The following is an 8,802-nucleotide window of genomic DNA, read 5'->3' as shown; positions in this document are numbered from 1 at the left end:
TTCTTTTCCAGTGTTTTCTTGTACATTTTTGAGCAAATTTGTGCCCATCTGCTTATCTTTGTTGTTGAAGGACTGTGCTTTTCCTGGATGCTGCTTGTATCAAATCATGATAACAATAACCTGTTCACATCAGCTCTTTCCAACTAAGGACTAGTTCTAAATTGTCCTGTGATGATCCACTGGCAAAATTGATTAAAAAAAATATCTTGTCTTCATAATATATATGATGAAATACAAGTCTAAATCCTTCTACAAATCACTGCCTTAAGTTTTTATGTGCATTTTCCACTCTGCAAACGCAAGGGAAACATTTCTGCCTGGAAGCAGATTCTCAGTTGGGGAGTCTTTAAGTCCTTAAATTGTTCAGATGAGAGAAGAGCTTAAAAGAAAACAAAAAAAAAATCCCAATGGGCTGCACTTTAAAGGAATTACTGAAAATCTTCCAGAGCTAAAATAAAACAGCATGACTAATCCTGCCCATAACAAAGAGTAAGTGACATGTAAAACTGATCACTGGCTCATGGAGAAGGAGCCTCCCTCCATTCATGTTGTGTCATAGCTCATTAACGCCAGCCTTTTTTTGGACGGGAGTTCAGTCTGGATGACATTTATCTGGAGGGACGAAAAAGGAGCCAATTACAGTGTCAGCTTCTTTTATTCCTACAGCAGAATCAGAAATCCTGCGGTCCATTCAGCTCCTGAGTGTTGCAGCTGGAGTCCAGGCCCAGATTTACAGAGACAGATGGACTATTGGGTCCATAATATCATCTGGATCGATCCTGGCATGAGTCAAAACCCTCAGCTCACCAAGCAAACTGATCGGCTGTGAGCGTGGGAAACATCTGCACCGATCACATCAGCGAAAGTGAAAATACCTCAAGATGTCCAGATTTATCCCACACAGAGCTGACTGGGTGGACTACACATTTTCTTTTTAGGGTTTAGGGTTGTAGAGCTGAGATGGAAAGTCATTAAAGATCACTGCTTTCATTCTTTTATTTGCAAAATGCAGTTCATTTTTTTCTGTAATGATGTGACATCAGCTGAATGAATTTGGATTTGGGCTGTGAATATGAACTCTGCTAGGATTGCATGTTTCAAGGAATTCATTTGTCTGAGAATTGAAGCAATGTGTTATACAGCACTGTTCCAATCATTCAGCAGAGCTTTACATTTGACACGTGTTCACACAAGTTATTTTTATTTTCTAACCAGTTTAAAAAGAATCACTGACTTTTCTTGCACAGCATCTGTTGCTTCTCCCTCAGTCTGCAACAAATCTTCCTACCTGTCAGTAAAGGTCGATATCCACTCACTCCCAAAAACAACATGTATGCATGATACAAAAGACACAAAATACTGCTGATTGTGTAAAAAAAATATATAGAACTTTTGCATAAAGGCTGTGACAGTGACATAGTTGAAGACTGAATACGTTTAGGCCCAAAAATAATTGGTTAAGATTCGAAAAAAAAAAAAAAAAATATGGGAATAGCCTAAGATTTGAGAGAAAAACAAAACAAAAACACTAAATCCATTGTATGTTTCTCCTCACTCTGATCCTCCTTCTATTACCACATGGAAATAATTGATTTCTGAGGTTGAGACCTTTCTATGATACTGTATTGATGAAATAACTTGGTCTTTCTGTAAAGACTGAAGAAAGCTTTGGACACTCAAACAAAACAGAAACTTGGATTAGATGACTGAGCTAGAAGAATGAATTCATAAATCCATGTACAAAAATGTTCTTATAATCATTTAATTTTCTTTTTAATGCTATATGCTGTGCTTCACTTTTCTAAAATATACCAGTCCTGTGTAACATTACAAAAAGTGAAATTTAATTTACAATAAAGCAAAATCAGGCGTTATGATGGTGCAATGGTGAGCACTGTTACCTCACAGTAAGAAGGTCAGAGTTTGCATGTTCTTCCTGTGGTTCTCTGGCTTATTCAAACCATTCAAAGACATGCACCACAATAGGTTAACTGGTGAAGGGTGAGTGCTTGTTCGCCTATATATGACAGCTGTGACCCTCTCAAGGACTAAGAGGTTTGGAAAATAAATGAATAAAGTTTCATGAATATACACAAAATTCCACTGGCAGCAGAAACCAAAGAAAAATGTATTATGGTTGTAATTCTTAAAGTGTTAATTCAATATTTTTTGCTAAACCTGTGGATTTAAAACTGCAAGTCCACTCTTCAATTATATCTCGTTTGCTCCATTTCGGATCCACCATGGTGTTGTACAGAAGCAAAAGTACAACATCTGTGTCCAGATCTACATGGACCCGACCACTGAATGGCAAACCAAACAAATTTGTCATGTATTTTTGCTTTAACCCATAAAGGCCCAGAGCTACTTTGGTGGCCATGCCCAAATGAGTTTTTCTCTGCATTTAACATTTCTTACACAATTTATCACCATTTATTATAATATTATCCTCTACATATCGCATTTTTCACTCTAAATCATGTATTTTCCTATATTGAATTTTCGATATTTGATTTGGATGATCATGAAAACTCAAAGTAATTTCAAAGGTTATGTAAAAACAGAGAAAACTGAAGAAAAAGGGACTTTTTTCTGCAAAGATATCATTAACTAAACAGAAAACTAAGTGTCTCCATCCACTGTCATTGGTCCAACTCCATGGGTTTTACTAGTGAATTAATGTAGAAGATGATGTGTTTCCACGTTCACTACAGAGCCTCTGAACATCCAAATGGGTCATATCTGATGGCCATGAAAAGATGACAAACTGTATTTTACACCAATTATTTTCATGTATTGATAGGATTAATGGATTAACTGGTATTAAACAGTTTAGATCAGTAGATGGTTTTGGTCAGTGGTGGATGTCTGGATCCTTATGGGTTAACATGGCACAAAATAGAAAGTGCATCATTGAAAATCAGTGAATCTGCCACTGGTATACAGTATCTGACAGACACTAACGCCATCTGGTGGCTGCAGTGCATTCTCATAACTTCAAACCAATTTGTAGTAAAATAAAACATTATGGTGTAGATTGATATTATTTCATCAACTTCATAAGGTGATAATACTGATACCAGAGCAGAACTCTGAAACATTTCTGTCTCTGCCAAGATCATTCCTGCAGTTGATGAAAGCTTCAACTCCTCTGATGATTTTCATCTAAAGGTATGTGGTGATTTGCATATTTCTCAGCAGGTCAGTTACTTTGCATTTTGAGTATTTTCATCTCTCCTCACTAAATACGGAGTTGGGAAACTTACTTACACATTATGTTCCATGTAGAGTAGAACTGTCATTTGCCTGAGGTGACAGGTCTAACATGTATTACTGCAGGACATTTTGTTAGAAAAGGAAGGGGCTTGTCCTGGCCTTGTCCACACAGCATATTTATTTTTCTTTAATGTATATGATTTAAATCTAACAAAGTAAGTATTCAGACATCAGGTTTTTTACATCTGCTGGTACATTGATTGAAATGGTGTCCTCCTATAATGACTTAGGAATATGGATTGATGAAAAGCTTTCATCGATATTATAAAAGCCAAGTGGCCTCTGTGTGTGTGTGTGTGTGTGTGTGTGTGTGTGTGTGTCCAGGGATTCACACAAAATTCACACAATAATCTCTAGCAACAGCAAAAAACCCAGTGAGAGCGAATGCTAATTGCCCTGAGCTTATAAACTCTCTGGTCCATCTTAACAGCCAGCACAGAGGAGCTATTCAAGTTTACATACAGTTAACCATACAGTTGAACTACATAACATAACTAAAGAAATACCAAAAGACAAAATTAACTAAAAGCCACAAACCCACTTTCCCCCTCTTCCAAAGTGAGGTAGACTTGTCTAGCAGGCTGATTGACATCCATATTGATTACCGTAGCGATGGAGAAACCAAAGCTTTCTGAATCACTACATCAATATGAAGTAATGTGTTCAGAATTTCAAAGCGTTTGATACAATTAAATATCATTACCCCTGTAGTATAATTGCCTAAGTCATCGTTTTGGCCAAATTGTGATATCTAAATAAAATGAAGGAGTGTTAGAAGAGCAAAGTTGTGCAGATATCACAATTAGACCAAAAAATATGACTTAGGCATTTATGCTATGAGGCTAACGATACGGGGACATCTGTTGGCCAACATTCAACATAGCATTTGAATGGAACAATAAAGGGTATGGTGTCAGGAAACAGTGATGGAATATTATGTATAACAATAAGGATTCTATGTTCATCCTGCAATTTGTGTTTATTCTTTTAAAGACATTGATAATATATTTGTGTTATACCTTGATTATGCCATTGTAAAATTCTGTATGTAATAGAGATATCCTTTTGCATACTTAGAAAAACTTAAGTTTTGCATACTTAGAAACTGCACAGATAGTAATACAAAATATATAAACAAAATACTAATATTTGGAAAGAAACTGGGAAATGCTTGCGCAGCCAGAGACTGTTGGGGCAATGAGGTCAAAGTGCTCCCACATATAAGATCACTTTAGGCCTTGCCTCTATTCTCCCTATCTCTCTTTTACTCACTCTCTCAAACACGCTCTACACAGACTATGATACAAATACTTTCAAATATTTGTGAATTTACTTTGCACTTAGCTGCTAACTAACTGCAATCATTGCCAATTACCGCAACTTGTGGCTGCATTCCCTGTGTGCACTACAAGCAGACCTCAAACAGATCAGGGTCAGTAGCAAAAGCAAAAACCAAAAAACTAAATTCCTGTATTAGATTTACTGGATGAAGTTACATAATCGGTGTGTAACTTGTTATTCACCTTAATGAGGGGGATGCTGGCAAAGATTTGACAAGGGATCCAGTTGCTTGTGTGTTTCATTTGCTTGAGCTGTCGTATTGCCCTCCAGGTAGTCTGGCTTCCTCCCACCATCCAAAGACATGCATTAAAGCGATACTGTTATATTCTGGCATTTTTACACTTTTCTTTTGTAATCTTAAAATGCTCCTAATAAATGTGTGGCAAACTAACATCTGGGGCAGGTCAAAAGAATGTCAGTTTATTTGGGTTGGGTCTGGTGGAATAATTCCTCAAAAGCCCCGGGTTGAAAAAACCCACTGGTGCATCACTACTGGACCTTAAAATGAAAGTGAAACCTATTGATGCTTTACTAATTCCTCTAAGACCCCCACTGTTATGCAGCTTTTCCCTACCTGCGGAAACTTTAATTTGAGAGGGCAGGACGTTTGTTTACCCCTCCACCCCCAGAACCGGGTCCGGATCGGCCCGATCTCGTGACTAAATCTGATCCGATCTTCTAAAAAATGTTAGATCAGCAGCCGATCTGTAGAACCGCCACTTCCACCCCCAGCTGCTCAGACAGAGAATTGGATGCACAAAAAGACTGTAGCAGTAAAAACTGCCCAAAAGAGAATACTCAATGCGGCAAGAGGCCAAACGCATATACATTGGGTCTGCCTTCGAGTGATGGCGGAGGCTAAAACAGCTTCATCCAGAGCTGAAGAGCAATGAGGTGGTCATGGAGTTTCTGCTGGACAGGTTCTTTCCATTTGTCTAATCATAGAACACAACATTACATGTGATAACGCAGCATCCAGATGCTATCAGTTACTATAGTTCTGTAATGTTATTTGTGCACTGAAGATGTAGCGCTGTCCTCTCACCTCTATTAACAGACACCTCCCTGTTCAAATGGTATCACTGTGACCCACCTAGTATTTTTTTCAGTTCATGTACATATTCATATTTTTAAGTTCTCTCACATCCTCTTTCTGTTATTGTTTGTCAACACAGAGCACTAATTTAAATGCGTTTAGTGTCTTGTCCGCTCTTGGGGCCACGGCGCAGTCTCTGCTTTCGTAGCAGATCTATGAAGTATTTCAATAAATATATCAATAATCAAACTTCTTGCTTTGGCCACAAGGACACAATACTTTTTTCTCACTGCACAAAAAACTTATATTTAATGTCTTTGTGTTCTTACAAGATGTTTTTAGTGCAAATAGTGTCAATCAAACTCATATTTGATAACCAACATGCCATAAGCATGTTTTTCCTTTTTATAGCAGATTATTTTTTATAAACTGTACTTGCTAAAATGAGTCAAAGGTGCAAAAAATTATTTTGTAAGTATGTCAAACTTTATTTTCCAAAAACAAATGATGTCCAAAAAAAAAAACATTTTTTTTTACCTTTTTCAAGATGGATAATGGAGAGCAAACAAATCGAATGTGGTATAGCATTATTCTAGTGCCTTTCTTAGCTTGATTGTAAAACATTTCAAGTCCTACATGTCTTGTGTCCCTCTGCTGCTGGTGTGTGCACAAGGGCATACAAGGCAGTACCTTACCATAGTCAGGGACTCTGCTGATGAGAAGGTCAGAGGCGCTGGAGTCACCACAAGATCTGTTCGCAAGTGGGTAGCTGCCACTTCTGTGGCCTTAACAGAGATCCAGCTGAAGCTGAAGGACATCACAGGAAACCCATGCATAGGGAGGCAGGGACTCGGATCTAGCCACTTCCAGCAATGGGGGAAAGCGGACCAGAGGCAGAGGGGTGACATGATCCAAGCCGAAGACCGTCACCTGGAGGAAGAGAGAAGGGCAAAGGCGGTCGGGCTTGGATCGCAAGGAGCATGGACGAGGTGGGACCCGCCAAAGTGCAAAATCACGTGGCCAGAACTATGGAGGCTGGAGCTGTTCCGCATCTCATTCATGCTGCGGTCAGTGTATGATACCTTTCCGACACCAACGAACCTGCACCAGTGGGGGTTGAGGGAGGACCCACAGTGCAGGTTATGTGGGGAGAGAGGAACAATGGCACACATACTGACAGGTTGTAAGACAGTCCTGGGCCAAGGGAGATACCGTTGGAGCCACAACAAGGTCCTCACTGCAGTGGCAGACATCTTGGACTAGGAGAGACATAAGAAGCGACAGCCCCATGTAGGACCAACACCAGCCACCCAAATCATCAGGGAGGGGGAGAAATCATCTTCTTCCAAGAAGGCCAGGAAAGGCCTCCTGCTGACAGCACCATCTTGGGAGATGAGGGTGGACCTGGGGAGGAGACTCCACTTCTCTCAGGTTGTCCAGACATCCCTGAGGCCCGACCTGGTCTTGTGGTCAGAAGAGGCCAAGAAGATCATCTTGATCGAACTGACGGTCCTATGGAAAGAGGAGGCATCAGAGAGGATGATCACAGAGTACCAGGACCTGGTCCAACAATGCAGGGACAAAGGATGGCAGGCCTGGCTGTTTCCAGTGGAGGTTGGGTGCCGGGGCTTCCCAGCACAGTTGGTGTGGAACTCACTCACAGCATTGGGAGTAGCAGGAAGAGAGAGGAAGTGGGCAGCCTGTCGGTGAGGGGAGGTAGCAGAGAGAGCCTCTTGTTGGCTTTGGAGTAAGAGAGAGGAGGTGAGCTGGGGGCAAGGAGAAGGTGGGCAGTGACTGGCCATCTCTGCCGACCCACTTACTGGAGGGCGTCGTGGTTCAGGGTCAAAACGCCCAATGAAGGTAGGTCACCACCTGAAGACATCTTCTCTTGGTTCACAGCTACAATCATACCTAAAGTGACTGAAGTATAGTGCACCACGGTGTATAACTAGCAACAGTCTCGTTCCCATAAATGTAAAAGCAACTACACCAGCCTTAGCAGAAGATAGGTCTTTTCAGAAGAATTCAGTCCAGTGAGTGAAATGTCCCATTTCTATATGGATGCTTTATGATATCAGGTTGCCCTTGATCAGTTATTGCTTTGCTAACAACAGAAAAATGACTGTTAACTGTATTTTTTTAAAAGTCTGCATCATTTCATTATTTATGACCAGAGGTGTAGTCTACGTGATACACAGGTATACGGCATGTAGCCACTAAAATAGGTCCCAAATTTCCGTATAACCACTGAAAATTGCACAAAGATACATGTCAGCATGGTTTTATGACATGCTTTCACTTTCCCGTTCATAAATTTGCCCATTCTGTTAAGAAGCGGACACTTTTGGACCATAGGGGCTTCTGTCAGGGGTGACGCAGACCCGACATTAACTAATAAGGAATCAGTGAATGTGTATGGCGGGCACAAGTCAACAACTTGAATTGGTGCAACAGCATTTTACACATTTGTTTCCTGTATCTACGCTCTCTTTACTAAAGAATCCAATAAGGCCACACACAGCAGCTTTACCTGATGGTAGGGAAGGGGAGTTCACTGACGCTACGTCGTACAGTAACCGCTGTTGTAACAGCAGGAGATAGGCACATTGAATTATATCTAAAACTAGCTAACTTGTGGTGTGGTTGAAATAAAGGAGGTACAGCTGCTGCTGCTCTGTATGTGTGTGTGTGTGTGTGTGTGTGTGTGTGTAGGTGTGTGTAGGTGTGTGTGTGTGTGTGTGTGTGTGTGTGTGTGTGTGTGTTGTAGATGAGAACTGGACCTGACCAGCCCTGTGGAGAGTCAGACGAGGGAATTTAAAAACAGGCATCCTTAGTTAGAGTGGAGAAACGGAAAGTTAGGTCAATACTAGACAGCATTTAAAGCTGATAGAAACCCTTTAAATGTACAAAGATAATGCTATATTCAAAGGTTACTATAGTTCATTCATAAAATTGGTAATTAAAATGAAATTAATTCATTGTCATCTTAAAGGTCCATTAATTAAGACACCATGTACACCATTAAATGACTAACTGATAGGTTGGATATGGTCACATAATTCCAGCTACTGAAAGAATGGAATTTTTGCCTCCGTTTGTCTATTTTTCTTAGTTCATTAACCTATAAACACCCAAACATCCATCACTGA

This window comes from Sphaeramia orbicularis, chromosome 12 (genome assembly GCF_902148855.1).
Source record: "Sphaeramia orbicularis chromosome 12, fSphaOr1.1, whole genome shotgun sequence".
NCBI classification, from domain to species: domain Eukaryota; kingdom Metazoa; phylum Chordata; class Actinopteri; order Kurtiformes; family Apogonidae; genus Sphaeramia; species Sphaeramia orbicularis.
Note: the sequence above shows the minus strand (reverse complement) of the source record.